This window comes from Aulostomus chinensis, chromosome 5, assembly GCF_037954235.1.
Source record: "Aulostomus chinensis isolate RoL2024-O1b breed Wild chromosome 5, RoL_Achi_v1.0, whole genome shotgun sequence".
NCBI classification, from domain to species: domain Eukaryota; kingdom Metazoa; phylum Chordata; class Actinopteri; order Syngnathiformes; family Aulostomidae; genus Aulostomus; species Aulostomus chinensis.
Window position 1 is genome coordinate 20513126 of NC_141324.1, and position 18347 is coordinate 20531472.

An 18347-nucleotide genomic window follows, 5' to 3' on the forward strand; every position below is an offset into this window, starting at 1 on the left:
GTTTTTACAACCCAAGATCTATAAATGCACTTGGATGTCCAAAACATCTTTTTTTTCTTCTTTTAACAGAGCATGCTATTTCATCATCATGTTTTAGTTCATGCAGCCTAATTTGAAGCTTCATTGGTAAAGTGACATCTTTTCAATTCCTATTTCACAGTGTCCTTTGAAGCATCACCATGTATCTCTACAAAAATCTTTCCATTCATGAAGCTTCTTATTGCCTAACAACCACAGACTCATGCTTGGTTGGGACAAGCATTTATTGCCCTTATGCACTTATCCTTCAGAGAAAACCCAGGGATTTAAAAAAAAAAAAAAAAAAAAAAAACTGAGCTTAGACATTAATGCCTCTTCCCTTTAATAAATTATCAGTTCAGGATATGAAAGAGAACAAACAACCCTCTCCTTTCTGCTTGTAAGAGATTACAATGAGCAGCATACTCTAAATTTTCCTTAAAAAACCTGACCGGCTCATTCCCGCCCCTCCACATTCAGAACACAAGAAAAAAATTATATGTCCATCAATGGGAGAGAGAGAGCCTTTGTTCAAAAAGCACAATGAAGGACATTCTGCTGTGGAGGATAGCGTCACATTCATTACGCCGCCACTATGGTGCTGCAGCAGGGAGAGGACAGCATGGCTGCTCCAGCAATGGCACTCTGACCCTGTAGACCTCCCAGGCCCTCAGACCTAAAAAGACTCCGTTTACAGCCCACCAGGTCGGCTCATCTCTGCTGACCTGTGGTCAAGAGTCAGGTCCAGTGTTACGACACATTTCAGTGGAGATGTAATGAATGTTTGGTGGCCGCAGATGAGAAAAAAACTGCACAAGCTAATTACAACACAGGGAATCATTGGAGAGCATGGAAACAAACTGTCAGGAGAAAATCTGCTCCACTCCTGAGAATTAACATGTGACATAAACATGATGCAAAAGGTTTTCAGGATTAAAACATGGCTAAACGTGGCGCTTGCCAAGCATGACGCAGAGGTAGAAATGTGTCTAAACAAATTGGATATCAAAAGATATCTATTCCTCTTTGGGCAACAAACATGGGAGCTTCATGCGTATTTCAAGTGCTCAAATGAATCCAAATTACATCACATCAATGAGCCAAATTCATCAGTGATGCTGCAGAGCTCTGAGTCCCATGAGATACCACAAAAGGAGTTCTTCCTGCTTACGGTTACTGGATCAAACATAGGGCAACTAAATGTGTCTTCATATACCTGAATTGAAGGACATACAGTCATACAACACAGGCATACAATATGGAATATTTTTAATTGTTTTAGGTAACATGCAACTTAACTCTTTGGTACATTTTGATGAGAGGAGCCAGGGGGCAATAGCTTAGCTTAGCATTGAAAAAAAAAAACTGTTAGCAGGACAGAATCTCATTACATCACACAAATCAATGTAAATGAAACGTAGTGCAGTAAGATAACAAATTGCACCCTGGTCTTATATTAGCATGTTGTAACTACAGTAGCAGTTCTATTGATGCAAATTAAACACACATATACAAATCATTTCACCATGAATTGGCTTTAGATTACATGAATGGACAGATAATTCTGATTTAGGCTTTAGAAAGCCAAAGTAGCCCTTTGCCCCTGGTAGCTTTGCTAAACTAATCTTCTCCTGGCTTTAGCACTGTACTTAACACCCAGATATGAGGGTTTAATCGCCTATAAGAAAGCAAGTAAGCACATTACTTAATATGTCAAGGTATTAACAATAAAGCCAGTAAACAGCAGAGCTGAAACACCAGCTAGCTAGTTAGCTAGCATGGCTGAACCCAAAGTGGCAACTTGAGTCCTTGAGGTCTTTTAGTTAATTTTACACAATTTGGGCATATAATAGTGATTTAATGTCAAAGATTGGTTGCCATACACAATATTTGTATTTATTTTGTATGAACATATCATATTAACTTAATAATGACAAAATAACGATCAACAGAAATTTCGAGAGTATAAGATCAATGTCTCTGAATAATTGGGAAATAATTCAACTTTCTGGGAAAAGTAATCAAATACCAATTATGCACTACTCAATCCAAAGTTTCTGAGGAGTTCAGTAGCGAGATGAGAATCTCTTAACTAGCTAACAGATACTGAGCATGTCTATAAATACCAACATTCCACATTAGCAGAAATCGACACTGACGTACTGTGTAAGAGACACAGCCAGCGGGATTGACTGGCATTTTTAACTCTATAACAGTTTCTAATCCATATTCACAGATACAGTTTTGAAATATAATGAGCTCATTGTGAAGCCCTTGCTTGCCAGAAGTGCCTGCATTTTCCTGACACAGATGGCCCACAGTGACAAATGTAAGCTCAGTTCATCAAATCAAACTGAAAAGCACAACACACACACACACACACACGTTTCCATCACATCACAGGACATTACATTGACTTACAATCATTTAATGGAGATGACCATAAATATTTAAACGACAAAAGGAGTGCTTTCTTTCTACATGATCACATGTGGTCTGTTAAAACAGTGCTAATTAAGATATTTGATTGAGATTTCTGCAGGCATGAGGAAATTAATATCGCTCCATCAGCATTAGAAAAGATGCATTATCATTATTCTCAGCTTGTGATTCTCAGATAAGTACTCTATTCGTGCTTTCCTTGGCGACTGCCTCCAAGATAGTTGCAGTGTGTACCAGGGAGCTGCTTAGGTGCCACACAATGCAAACAGAGAGCTCCAAGGCTTCAGTCTATGTGCTTTTTGTATCCCTCTATGTCATCCCTATTGCTATTTGAGCACACAATGTCCCATTGTGAGGGCTTATTAGTCATTTCTTGAAATCCCAAGCGCCATTCTGGAGTGGATTTAAGAGGCTGCCCTTGCTCTGACATTGGACTGTCAGTTGGAAATGTTAGCATGAGCTAAAGCATTTTTGAGAGGTAAAGCTACTTCTTAGGATTGGATATTAGGAGTAAGACTGAAGACACACACACACACACACACACACACACACACACACGTCCTTAAGTCATTACAATCTGTCGAGGAAGTAAAATGCCACCTTGAGGCTAAAATGGCATGTAAAAGTCACACCATCCATAACCGACCTGGGGAGTTCTTTCCCTTTGCATTAATGCTAATCATGCACACAGTCAGTGGAGTTTGCATATTAAGCCTGGCTCAGGCAATAAAAAAAAATTGTGGTATGCATCATCAGTGACATTAAGAAAATTGGTCAACATAATATTGATTGTTTAATTGAAACAAATAAAAAGCAAGCCAACATAGAAGCTTCTAACAAGTTCAGCTGTAGAAACCAACACAGAATTCGTAAACCTTCTAGTCGTGATATACAACCAGGCAGTACGTTACCAGGCAGGTTAAACAGCTGTATCGACATATAACACAAGTGTGTGAAGTGATTGAAGACAGTGACAATTATTGATAAAAAAAAACAACTACATGTCAACACCAGTAATGTAGGCTGGCTGATCAGTTAAGTGGGTAAAATCAACTACTTCCTCCTCGTCTTCATCAAATGAGAAACAATCAAACATTATTGATATATATTTCAACGTGATCAAATTCCCAGCCGTGTCTACCGGGTCTATGTCACATACCTTCATGTATCTCCTTTCAGAGCGTCCTTAGAAGACCTAAGTTTGCTAAGAATATAAATTGGGGGGGGGAGAAAACTCCCATTGCAAATACAATCAAAAGAAAACTATTCCCAAGACTATCTTGTTAATGGAACACTCTTCCACATTGAAATGAAAAGCTAAAAATATAACTGATATCATCTTACAAATACCACCTCAGCAGCTGTCTCCCCATCTCAGTGATCTGGATTTTATTCTCCTTACATAGCTGCGTACATATCTAACCACCAACTGCTGGAATGAATTCAAGGTGTGAACAGTTCAAAGTCATGTCAAAACAACCTCCTTTTCAGTCTAATGTTATTGTGAATGATTACTTATTTGCACGGGCAGCTTATCCTGTGTCTAGCCAGATGTTTAGTATCCATTAGCTTTGCCACCTGAAATGAATCAAAACAGCAATTTAACAATTAAATAAGCTTTGAGGTCAAAATAAAAATAAAAAGAACTATGTAGAATCAAATCAGTGCCACTGATGCCTACTCGTGAAGGGCACGACCCAGGCATGCAGTGCCAAGATGAACCCTGCCAGGTGAACAGCTATTTGTTTCCATGAAAATGGATGACTCAAGAGTATACTGGAGTTGAAGGTGCACCGTTCTCATCTCCGCTGTGCTGCAACTCTCCGTCGTATTTGTCTTTTGCGATTGCCAGCGGACCACTTCAAAAGAACAAACTTGGGAGTTACTGCTGCATCATCAACACTACTTGAAGCAGATGGTAGTCAGCAAAAGGATGAGCCACTTTAACTGCTCTGATGATTAACACCTGAAAATCAATAGAAGCTGGAGGTTTGAGCGGTTGATGAAGAAGACGGCGGGGCTGCAAACCAATGTTTGCATGTTGAAGTTTCTAATAGATTATTTGTATTTATATCAAGAGGTGCTGTTAACGTGTAATTTTTCATGATTGATTTGTAATTGTGGTTAAATCTTGAGTTGGAAATACGTCATGTACTGGGTAAAAATGTGGGATCAGTATTGTTGAGTATGCAAGTCTATGCATTGATCTGATGGAACATCATTTAGTTGTCCTTATACTTCTCAGTTAGCGCAGTTATTTCTAATATTATATACAGGAAATCAATTTCTCAAGCTCTAAAACTGTAGCTTTGGTCAACACAGGAAACTGTACTCTTCTTCTGGCAGAAGCTGTTTTAGAACAGCAAAGAAGAATTGATTTCTGGTTTGTATTATTGGTCAGGCAAAATAACAGCAATGTGGAAGTATTTAACACGGTAAAATATTATTTAAATGGTGACGAATACTGAACACCAGTATATTAAGGCCGTAGTTTGAAGGTGACTGACTAAAGCTTGGTTTATGCTTCTGCGTCGCGGCGACGGCGTAGCAACGGCGTAGACCCTACGCCGTCATTGAGCATTTGAAGTTCTGCGTCGAAGGAATGCGTTGCTCTGCAATTCACCGCCAAGCCGCTAGGGGGTTGTGGCTGTGTCTTTGTATGGTTTCAGGAGCTCTTGTCAGATTCCAAAACAAAACTATTTACAACAGAAAGTCCAGTGCTTTTCTTTGAACGACTGTTTGCTTTCATGAATCAAACTGTAAACTTTGAACATGACAAACATGACTCCTTGTGGCCATTTTCTTCCGGAGACACACATATTTGTCGCGGAGGTTCCTCCACCTCCTCATGCATTCGGCGACCTCCTCTGAGCAGACCAATCACAGTCCTTGACGTTCACGTCACGACGCGTAGTCAGGATTTTTTGGAGGTGCACGTCAGGCTACGCCATAGGGTCCGCGTAGGGGTCTGCGTCGACAGCATAGGTACGGCGTCGCCGCGACGCAGAAGCATAAACCAGGCTTAAGTCGAGGGCAAAACATAGTTCTATGGCTTCATATCCTGATGCATTGCACAACGCACAACCTGAGCCAGGTCACACAACACCGATGACACAAGGTACACACTTGTTGAACAAATACTTGTTTAAAATTCATATTTTTTTTAAAGACAATAGTATGGGATCCGTTCTCCATACGGACACAGGATCAGTAACGAGAGAAGCTCGAGTTGAATTCATCACTGCAGATGTCTTTCCATTTGAGTGTCAAGTTCATTTTCAGGGAACTGTGGAAATGTCACAAATATGGAAATTGGAACTCGCTGTTTTTCCATCAGCTGGTGTGGAGCAAATAGAAGAGCCGAAGACACATCAGATTATGGTGGTACAAGCAACATTATGTATGGCTGTGACAAAGAAGCTGAAGAAGAACAGGTCATCTACGGGCGATAAATGGAGAGAGGTCTTGAGGAATTACCTTCAACTGTAATTCTTCTTTCATGCCAGCTGGTACCTGCCATGTGGCTGCAGTTCAGAGTGAGACAGTGTTGGAAACAGCTACTTGGTCATACTAATTCAAGACTGACTTCATCAGAGCTTATTGGGAATAGGCGTTTCCATCTCCTGTTTTTGTGCAGTCACTGTGAGCAAAACATTTTTTGTGTCAAAAATTGAGAGAATACCTAATTTTCCCATTTGATTCAACCTTTTCTTAAAAGATACTTCCAAATACTGATCGCCCACTTGGAGATTTGAAATATTTTCAAATTTCCAGAAGTGACAAAACCACTGAATGACCAAATATGTGGCCAAGGCCATACACCTTTCAGGTTAGCTTGATTAAACAAGTACAGGTTGTCTATAGACCCCCCCCCCCCCAAATCAACCCACGTTAATATTCATATTGGCAATGATGCAGGTCATAGGTCACAGATCTTCACAAAGCTACGTGTAGTAGTGGTGACTTTGATAATGAATCCTCTTGGCTGACCACTCAAGTGTTCTCACTATATTTTGTTCACTGCCCTTTTACTTGCATATTTCCTAGCCAGGTCATCGTTGCAGATTATACTGAATTACAATCTACACTGTTTTCAGTTTCAAGAGCTTCAGTTGCCTTGTAACCACAGAAACGCTTCCTCCAATATGTCATTTGGACATGCATTTGTAAAATATGCATTCTGAATACCAATGACTCCAAAACGAACAATGTGAAGCAAAAAAATAAATAAAAATGCACAAAAACAAGCAGGGCGTTTCATCATGTGAGGTTTTGTTAATCAACCAACAGGGAGACCTTCATAACGATGGGAATTCATTTTGTGAAAGCTGTAATTTCTATTCACTCTTTCTTCAGCATTTTCAACTAAATGCGTGAGCCACTGGTTCCTTAGCAACAGACTCTGCAATGATGCAAGATTGAAGGGGAACAGATCTGCAGTCCCACAGAGCAGGTGAAGGCAGTCAGCCCAAGTCTCCTGTTGCAGCTCTTCAAAGCCTCTTCAAGTTACAGTTATTGAGGCGTTGCAAAAAAAAAAAAAAGCACCAGAATGTACATCAAAGCTAATGTCATGCTTATTTGAGATGGAGCAAACAAGCCTGCAATGCCTTCTGTCATTCAGCTACATGGTCAAGAATATCAATTCAAAAGGGTTCTCCAAGCAAGTAAATGCACTAAGGCTGATATATTTTGACCTTGCGTTGCTGTGTAATAGTGGATTTTCCTGCAGGGTTGAATTTATTTCCATGTTAATGTAACGTCTGCCAGTGTGTACACAATGTTACCGTGTTCTTATTCCAGGGATATGTGAATGGATATAGATAATGATATGTCATATTAGGGTCATTTTAAGCCTTAAACATCAACAGTAAATCAGGTTTGGCATGCAGCACTTCTATTTTGGCTGATATTCATCAACTGCACATGTTGAAGCAGTAGTAGCTCAAGCAAGGAGACACGTTTGCTCTGCATGGGATGCATGGTCATAGCAGCAAATATTGCTCTTTTTTTCAATTTATCAATATCAGCCTAGTTTTGTTCAAACAAGAATAAATATAAGATTTAGGGGCTTTTCCAGATGATTTGGAAATAAAAAAAAAAAATTTCAAATTGACAATGTTTACATGCGTTTTTCAGAATGTACGACATGCCTTCACATTTAACCCTGTTTTTATACATATAATATCACCATTGATAAATACCTGTTATCAGTCAAATCAGTTGTAACATACTGGCATAAATTTGAATACCACACGTCTGTATTTCCTTCCTCCGTAGCTGTGACGGGGACTTGACTGGTTATCCATACATCTGAACACATGAGGAAAGTCTGGAAAGCCGAAATGCTTCCAGAGAAGAAGACAACACCCTAGCTTGAGGGAGTAAATCTCACCAAAACAATATAAAAAGCTTGTATATGAGTAAATACAACCACAAACAGCTCAAACATCCTCAGTAAAGTTATCAAGAGCTGCATTTCCTTCAAAACAGATGGAGTGAAATATTTGCTTCGATTGACTTGTGAATGAGCTCAGCAACATTTTTAAAACGTCTAAGAAATAACTCATAAAAGGCTCCAGTGTTGTCCTATCGAGATATGATGAAATAAAAGCAAAGGCCTTCTTTGAGAGAATTATGCAACAGTCATCTGAAAACAGCACAGGCCCACCAGTTGATAGCTACTTTCACATGACTTTCTGCACCGCTGTGTTGTAACACTCCGATTCTGCTCTAATGTGAGAACCATTATGATATTGTGTGATCCAGGTGTTCAACATCCAGACGCACTGGCAGTCTTGACTGAGTGTACTGATTTTTCCAAGTTAAGAAAAGATTTTCAGGACCAGGTGAAAGTCTGCAGATAACATTGGAAACTAATCTACATTAAATCAAACATTATGTTAATTATTTACATCTGTGTGTTTTCCTTAAAGATACAATGTGTGGTATTTGTAAGCAAAGACATTTCCTGTAACCCTTTACCAGCTCAATGTAAGCATCACCGCAGGTTCCCTTGACTGAATATTAATAGTATGCTTACATTCAATTTTGGATTATTGCAGAGAATAAGACGTGTCGAACTAAAGTTTCTAAGACCTACACATTTAGTTAAGCAAGATTTTCCTCACAAATATTATCTTTGTGTAGCATTAATGCATTTGCTGGCAGGACAACGCTAGCGTTATGCTAATGAACTGCATGGCATTCAAATAAAGCGTTGCCTGTCTTCTGTTTTGCCATGATCTGTGTTGTCCATGACAACTACTGCAATACAATATCATTTACTGGTATGCACTGACATGTTTTATGTCGTAGAAAAGAAAAAAAACGCTACAACATCTTAAGCTTCCCATTCAAAAATCCAATTGACTTTGAGACAAGGGATGTTTAACAATGCTAACTTAGCATACTTCTTCTAGTTTAAGGACTCATTCCTTTGTCTCTTTATTAACAGGCTTTCAGAACCTCATGGGAACTGTAGTTGTTGCATGCCGACAAAATCTGTCTCTGCCACTAAGCAATGAAACTGCAGAGTTGAATTCATATCTTCCGCTCTAAAATACATGAAAAAACAAACACAAAAACTGGTGCATGCTAATGCCTGTTCAAACTTAACCCTGGGACATGTACAAAATAATAAGAACTGCAGAATTGGGAGATGGATAGGTAGACATTTGGATGCCTGCTACAATCCCCAACTGACTTTGATAGACACCGTCACAGCCAGGCAAGGATACACGGCTGGATGAGTAGCAAAAAAAAGAAAAGAAAAGAAAAAGAAGCTTCAGCAGTACATCATTATTGGTTCAGTTTATGAACACTCTGCTGATGTAGTTTTCCACATAGGAGAGTGGTTTCCTAGACCGATAACAACATTGGACTTGTGAGTGTCCCTGTGAATCATTCAGGGGGCAATCATTAGTCTCGTGTAACATGTGATTTCACGTTAGGCTGCCTTGTATCACTGCCTCACTGACAAGCTTTCAAACTACAGAAGGGAAAAAAAAAAATTTCAGGATGGAGGTAAAACTCCCCAGAGGACGAGATGAGGAAACCGAGTCTGCTTCAGTAAATCCCATTAAGCAGCAGAACCAATTTTTGAGGGCTAATTACAATAGCACAGGCTCTCTCTTGTGACTGCAATTCAACATTTTATATTGTTAGCAGTGTAGTGTAGCAGTGTAGTGCATGGGGGGAAATTCCGGCTACGCCCCCAACTCCAAAGTGTGATTGTTGACAATGTTGTATCCGCCATGTCAATGTTACTAGAAGGACCCCCACCCCTCAAAACACACACATCAACCCCCTTTCCCTTAAGAAGTAAATGAATGAGAGGCTCTAACAACCCCCTCCCACACACACACACACACACACACACACACGCACACTCACCTTCAATGGAGATTACATGCTCTCGGATCTGGTTCTGCAGGGCCAGGTCATCAATGCGCTCGATCAGGTCGTAGATTGCGTATATGTTAGGATGGACGGATTCGAACCGGTGGATCTCAGCTCTGATGGCAGCTGAGTTGGACAAAACAAACTGCGAGCCTGCTGGGCCGGACTGTGCTGCCTGCCCCGAAACAGTCCCCGAACCAAACTGGCCAGCCCCTGAGCTTGCAGACGATCCGGATCCGAACTGGGAAGGGATAGACTGGGGAACCGGGACTGGAACGGGAGCCGGGACCGTTCCTGGGGTGGGCATGGCTGGCTGAGACTGCTGCGAGATTCCGGACCCTGGGACGCTCGACTGGTAATTCATCTTGGAGATTTTTGGAGCGACTTTACAGCGGCAACACAAATGTGCAGACTAAAATTTGGGGATTCGTGCGATGCGAACAAAAGAAGTCCGCGCGAAATGATGGTGTGGAACTCGATCGGCGCAGAAGCATCAATAGTTGGACGCCAATTGCAACAAAACGCGGCTCTTGCTCATATTATTAAAACTTGACTGTGATTCATTTTCCGTTATTGGCCAGATCTGTACACGGCCTCTTTATCTGTGGCTTTCAAACCCGCAATGCCTACCACTTGGAGCCTCCTGTACTGGGCTACACCGCTGTTTCTGGTCGAACCTGCTTCCTCGGTGGCTGTCTGAAGGAGACAATGGGCTCTAGGCTTCAGCGAGGCGCCCTGCCTGGTCCACTGCCTTCAACGCGTTGTCTCTGTGCTGAATTGAAATAGCGTTCAGTCCTCTTCGGTCCAAGTGGTCCCTGCCCAGCGCCCTCCTCCGCATGCTGAAACGTCACCCATCACGTAATTGTACTTGAGATGGGGGAGGGTGTGATTGGATTTACTGTGGAGGGGGGGGGGGGGGGGGGGTCGCAACGTGCACATCATTATAATAACCTACCTGGCTGTTATGCAACTACAAGAATTGTCTACTGCAAGATACAAAAGAAGATACTGCAACTCTTCGTCATCCAGCCATTACACACCTTTTGTCTCACAAAGGCTGTGTATTAACTTTACTTTCACTCCGTTAATCAGTACAACATTATAGCATCTTCTATTTATCAGAACACATTTCTAAATTATTGTGTGTTATTTATTTAGCACAAAGAGTATCAGTCTCTTACATGTATTCATTTCTTGTTTGAAAAGTAATTTGCATTCAAGGTAAATCACGCCTACATATTTTATTTATTTTTGAATAATTACAGGCTTTAGATATTGAGCCAACTTTCCCCACAGCATGCATACTGAATCAAATATTACTACATGTCTGGAAGGTATTGGAATCTCATTATTTGGATCATGGTAGAGCTCACCTCGCTGGAAAAGGCAGAAACAGAGACACCTGCTGGTTTGAACGTGTATTACAACAACAGCTGTTCACGGCCAGATGACGTGCCACAGCAGCAGTATAGCAGATGAGGGATCAAATATAGGTCTGAGACAAAATATAAAATAAACTGATATTTAATGCCTGAATATGTGCATAAAAACATTTTGTTGTGTTTGAAACACAGTTAAAGGGCTAGTATTGATTCTTACAAAGGATGAATTTCAAGACACATAAAGCACTAAATTTAGAAAATATCAACCATTAAAACCAAAATATATTATATGTATTAAGTTAAAAAAATGAATTAATGACATTTTCCTCATCATCCAGAAGTAATACAATCTACAAATTTCTTTCTTTCTTTCTTTCTTTCTTTCTTTCTTTCTTTCTTTCTTTCTTTCTTTTTTCTTTCATTCTGTGTCCTTCTGCAATGTTTCGCAATACATTGGCAGAGTACACACTTCAGAGACTCATTTATCAAAAATACATTCACAGGCGATACATAATGTATTTACCTTAAAGCAAAATACTATCTTTCATCTTCAGTAATCTTCTGCTGCCACCTGCTGACCAAATGTGGAACCTCACTCTATTAACGCAAAACTATTGCACTCCATTTTGGCTGTAAAGATTTTGTCATCCTCCAGTTCATTTTACAACTTTACAATTGACCTATTTGCATAATGGCGCTTATCTTCCTGTTAGGTGAGCTCTCCTGATAAATTGGAAGGGTAGTTAAATTTGGTGGATCTGAAAATTATGTCTGGTTTCTCTGGCTTGTACGACATAGAACTTAACGCCTGAGGCGAGTACATGAAATATGCAAATCATGCTTTAGATCATTTAATATGTACTGACATATGACAATGCTGGCGCTGCTATTGTGAGCACTGTGTCATAAGATATATGACCCAAGAATCTCGTCCAGGCCTTTCATTTTTGGCTAATGCTTCTTAGACAGCTGCAATACAACAGACTCGGTATCATGTAATCTGAGTAGCATTGATTCTAATTAGCATTATCAGAATATATAAGATAAACAGAAATTAGTGAGAGATGTATTATTTAGGACCTCTAATGTTATTGCTCACAATAATATTGTGGGTATGGGGACAAATGTGTGTGAATGACCACAAATAAACATACAGAATATTTTTTTGAAAATGTTTTTTATGTAATTATGATGAGCAGTTCTCCTGAAAACCCTTTAAAAATAGATTTGTTTTTAGACAACTGGATGTCTGATGGCAAAGAATGAGTTTTATCTGAGGGATGTTTCCTCTTTTTTAGTGAGAGCACGTGAGAGCTGGTAGGACTGTCACAATATCCTATTGATGCTAAATGTAAGATTTTAAAAAAGAAGAAAGGTTGTTAAAAATTACTGACACTTAATGCCTACGTTTGTATTATGAGTGTAATTCACACTCAAAAAAACTTGAAACCAGTTTAAAGATTGGGTTGAAAAACAGCGGTGGTGCAGTGGTCAGCACTGTCGCCTCACAGCAGGAAGGGGTCGGGATCTTTCTGTGTGAGTCTCCATGTTCTCTCTGTTCCTGTGTGGGTTCTCTCTGGTACTCCAGCTTCCTCCCACAGTCCAAAGACATCAAGAGAGGACGAGGCTGATTGATACTCTAAATTGACCGTAGGTGTGACTGTGAGAGTGAATGGTTGTCTGTCTCTATGTGTTGGTCCTGTGATGGACTGGTGACCTGTCCAGGGTGAACCCCGCCTCTCACCTGAAGGCTGCTGGAATAGGCTTTAGGCCCCCCCCCCCCACACACACACACACACACACACACCCTTAACAGGATAAACGGCAGAAAATGGATGGATGGAGTTGACTAACAGCATTAAATCAATATTTGAGTGTAATTCATTCACCCAAACACACAATAAGCTTTTCTAAACGTTAAAGGGAAAGTGCAGCACTTTAGTCTCCATCTTCTGGCAGTGAGGGTTATCAAGAGCAACTGTCAGCACATGCAGGCTCCGCTGTAGCCGACCCCAATGTTACTCTTCTAGTTGTAAAACTAAAAATTGCTGTAAATTGTAATTTGCTAATAGAGCTTGATGCATTTTGTCTGATAACATTTGAACAAGATGAATCCATATTCAAGTTAGCGGTAAAGGAACCAGGCGCAGCGATTGCAGCCATGCTATTCCCATAAAGCACGTTCAACGTTCATGCTCCCGGCAGAGCGGGAATGTCACCACAGATGGAAACTGTGAAATGCAGAAATAGTTACCTGGAGCTTATGGAGCATTAGGAGAACTTGTTCAGCAAAGGCTAAAGCTTAAGGCTCATTTATTCTTCTGAAAATATTTTGCACCAGAGTTTAATTTAACTGTTATTTTTTTTAGCGATTGCATCTATGCGAAATGTTTGACCAAGATGATCACATAACAAAAATTTGTTAGTGTGACAGCTTTAGCCTCAAGACACGTGAAGTCACCGTGAATATTAACGGTGTAGGGAACAAATGTGGGAGAGCAAAATTTATGAAAGCCAGATGAATAATTAATTATCATTTTAATTTGCAAAGATGAGATTCATCTTGATGACAGTTTGTGGCCAAAACCTTCATATGACTCCTGAAAAAGGCTCCATTATACACCCATTTTTATCTTCCACTTGAAGACAGATACAGTAGAAGCCTCAAATAAGTGCATTTTTAAACCAACTGATGAAAATGTCCCCCGGCAATGTACCTTATACATACTGAATGAAATTAAATTGCAGAGCTACTGATTACATTATATACCCAGTGGCACTCACTACTCATACTGCATGTTGGGTGGATGGAAATGGGGAGAAATCATACTTTGTCACACATATTTGTTCATGGTTTATCCAAGTCATCTGGGAAGTTCTTACAATTAATGCCATGCAAACCGAATCGAACCCAAAACAAACAAACAACAACAACAACAAAGCATTGTGGTACATAGCAAGATGCTCAGGTACGTGTCACATTCCATGGGCACCTATGATTTGGGTATAATTTAAAGTTTGTTCCCAATTTTTTAATTCAAAAATTATGAAGGAAAAATATATAAATTTAAAAGAAAAAGAGGTTGACATGAGAGTAATATTTTGTAGTTAAGAAAATAAATAAATCGTTTTCGGTGTTGTTAACTGAACATTTCAGCGCTGATTAGCATTTTCACCGATTCTGTGACATGTCTCAGTGCTATCCTTGGTAAGGTTTGATGTGAGAACAGCATGTGGTAGTTAGCTGTCGCTGCCGTCCCCTCGACGTGCTAGCTGACCGTCATTTTGAAAAAAACAGCTAGAAGGAGAAAAAAAAGCCCTCACAACATAGCTGGAGTGTTTGAAATCTAACTTTTCTGATTCTGTGATTCTGGACTCTGCTTTTCAGATATTATGTGCATGTGCCAATTCACTTTTGAGTCCAACAGTGTTTCATATACACTAACATTTTATCAGTTGTTTCTCTTATAAACTGAGATATTTCTGACAGTGTAGATTGTTGATTAGAATTGCTTTACCGTGCACGTATGTTCGCATGAGACTTCCTGACGTAAACTTATAATAGGCCGGTAATTGCTGAGATCCAACTCCCAGGATTTCAAAGAGAGCTGAGGAGCCTATTAATGGCTTAATGTATGTTAGCGAGAATGAACGGTGCACTGAACAAGAACAGAACAAAGCAATGTTTTAGATTAAACTGATGTACTTTTCAAAGCTTCTAAGCAAATGCTATTACCCCCCCCCCCCCCCCACCAAGTATAGTGTTCTATGTTCAGAATCCACAGCTGGAGGAGAATATATTAATGTTCAGTTTATAGGAGACAAGAACTTGTTTATTTATATAAGGGATGATATAAGAGCAACATTATTTTGTTCATGTCTCCTCCTCTAAATTTAGTCACACACACACACACACACACACACACACACACACACACATACACACACACACACACACACACACACACACACACACACACACACACACACACACTGAAGTGTTGTTTTTCATTGGCAACAGGAGGGAAATGCCCTGAATTAATTAACTTTATGTTGCTTGCTTTGGTCTCTCACATATGGTTTATTGATAATTTTTGAGTGTGCTCAAAGGAAATTTTCCAATAAAAGACATACTGTATATATCTTAGTCAGTTCCCATATATGAATGCAAATTAAAAAAACATGTATTTTTGTTCTACTTAAGTTATGCGTACTGAAATATAGATCTTATGGCTTATTAATTTTAACATATCAGAACATTTTCCCTGAGAATGAACCAAAAGTACAGTCAGCAAGTCACTGGGTTGACCGAGTAGCAAGTCATGGAGTCATCACTAGGCATAGTCAGAGGTGTAGGCACTGAGACGTTTCAGCGATACTGACCTTGAGCTGGAGGAGACTTCTGGATTAGGTAACCCGGGCTCAGTAAGAGATTTGAATTCACGCGTACTTACTGGACTCCCCGCTTTGAATTGACCTATCCTAACCAGCATAGATCTCCCAATTTCTAAATGCAGTGCACATTATTTTCTGGGCAAAGCCATGGGTTGTGTGACATCAAAAATCTCCCTGACTAGTTTCAGATTTTGGTCTCAGAGTTCTCACTTTAATAGTCACGTTCAAGCTGGCACAGTGGTGCAGTGGTCAGCGCTGTCGCCTCACAGCAAGAAGGTTCCAGGTTTGAGTCCCGACTCCAGCACAGGATCTTTCTGTGTGGAGTCTCCATGTTCTCCCTGTTCCTGTGTGGGTTCTCTCTGGTACTCCAGCTTCCTCCCACAGTCCAGAGACATCAAGAGGGGACGAGGCTGATTGATTGACCGTAGGTATGAATGTGAGTGTGAATGGTTGTCTGTCCCTATGTGTTGGTCCTGGGATGGACTGGTGACCTGTCCAGGGTGAACCCCGCCTCTTGCCCGTAGCCGCTTGGATAGGCTCCAGCCCCCCATGTCCCTTAACAGGATAAGCAGTAGAACATGGCTGGATATTTAAGTTCTAACGTTGATCTCTGACTCCTTCTTAAAATAATTGCCTAAGTCATTTTTTATATATATTTTTTTGACTAAAACAACTCCTTATGATGTTTTACATTAAAAAAATGACTTAGGTGATTATATCAAGAGGGCAAAGACATATGGAGACGAACAGCAGACGTGCATGTATAGATTTCTTGCATTTATAGTGAGATGAGTCTCTATAGATCTATTATTTCTCTTTTTAGCATATACTCATGCACACACATCTGTTTATACTTTGATCAATGGATGTAACCACACCTGCCCAAAGGCACCTGCCTTCACGAGTACAGGCTTATAAAATATTTCAGACAGCAGGGCCTGGATTAGACCAGTGACCTTGCTGGCTACTTCACTGATCCCCATGGTTCTGAAAATTGCAAATACCCTGAATCAAACTCTCCTGTAGCTTTTCACAAGATACACAAGTAATTTCCCAAAAAATGATTCCTGATTATATCTTAGTTTTATGGAGAAAAACATTGCACTTTTCATTTAAGTCTAGGTTTTTGTTGTATTTTGAATAATGGTGTTACTCTAATTGAATCACCGTTGTTTTGGAAATCAAGCCAACCCCCCCATCCCGCCACAACATACAAAGATTTCTTGCATTTATCAATGATACATTTCGTTGAAAGGAAACTCATATTGACATTTGGAAACTGAGATGAACAAAAAATAAAAAGACGTGGATATTATACCATAAAAGCTTCTGTTTAAGTTGCTAATTTTCTCCTTTTGATCAATTTTTATTCAAAACACATTCCAAATTATATTCAGAATATTAGTTTCTCTTTGAATTTTTAAAAAAATTAAACGGGTGGTGCAGTGGTCAGCACTGCCACCTCACAGCAAGAAAGTTCCAGGTTTGAGCCCCGGCTGGAGCACAGGGATCTTTCTGTGTGGAGTCTCCATGTTCTCCCTGTTCCTGTGTGGGTTCTCTCTGGTACTCCAGCTTCCTCCCACAGTCCAAAGACATCAAGAGGGGACGAGGCTGATCGATACTCTAAATTGACCGTAGGTGTGACTGTGAGTGTGAATGGTTGTCTGTCTGTATGTGTTGGTCCTGTGATGGACTGGTGACCTGTCCAGGGTGAACCCCGCCTTTCGCCTGAATGCTGCTGGGATAGGCTCCTGCCCCCCCCCCCCCCCCCCCACTGTCCTTAACAGGATAAGTAGTAGAAAATGGATGGACGGATGGATGGATGTTAAGTCAGACCTCCCTTCCCATGTCTATGGGTCGATACAAGGATTTAATCCCTGAAATTCCACAAAACTGTTTTTTTTACTGAGTAACCTATTGAAATGTGGACCCTTTTATGGAGAGTAGTCTGTAGGAAGTGCAGAAAATGTTGTTTTTTTTACTCTGTTATGTTTTTCGAACACTTTCTGCACAGAGGAGAAAAGAAACACCTCCATCTTTCCATTTCATTATGCAAAATGAATGATGATGATATAGTTTTGTTATGACCTGAAAAGGAAATTTCAGTCAACAAACTCAAATGAAAGATTCATCATTTGCCATTGCAAATGATAATGATTCATATGTTTGTTTTTTATTTGAGAGCATAGAGCTTGTCATCAATGGTCATGTCTAAGCTCTCTAAAATCAATGCTTTCCATTAAAATTGTGCGTGAAAAGTTCTCTGTAAGGCCACTGACAGCCTCTAAACTACCTCCTCTCTGCAGCAAAGTGGAATTACACACTGCAGCCCACATAAACCACACCCCTTCTCATGTTGCAGCAAAACACTCCACAGCGTTTTTTTCGTGTTATTTTCCCAGAATACACTTTGAAAAGCACAGTGACGAACGCTCTCACTGATGGAAAATCAGAAACAGTTTTGAGAATTAAACATTTTGAACTGAGTCATCAGGGATGTGTATTGAACAATTTCTTTCCGTCTCAGGTTTTGTCTGGCAGCAAGGAATCCTATTTTTTATAATACATGAACAAGGTTGAAGTGCTCCTCTTGATGAAGCATTTTGTTTCTTTTACAAAAACAAAAAAAATATGTATTTGGAAATTCTTGAGCACTGGATGATGAAATAAAAAATAGCCAATAAGGAGAAAAGTAATGTAAAATTAAAACTT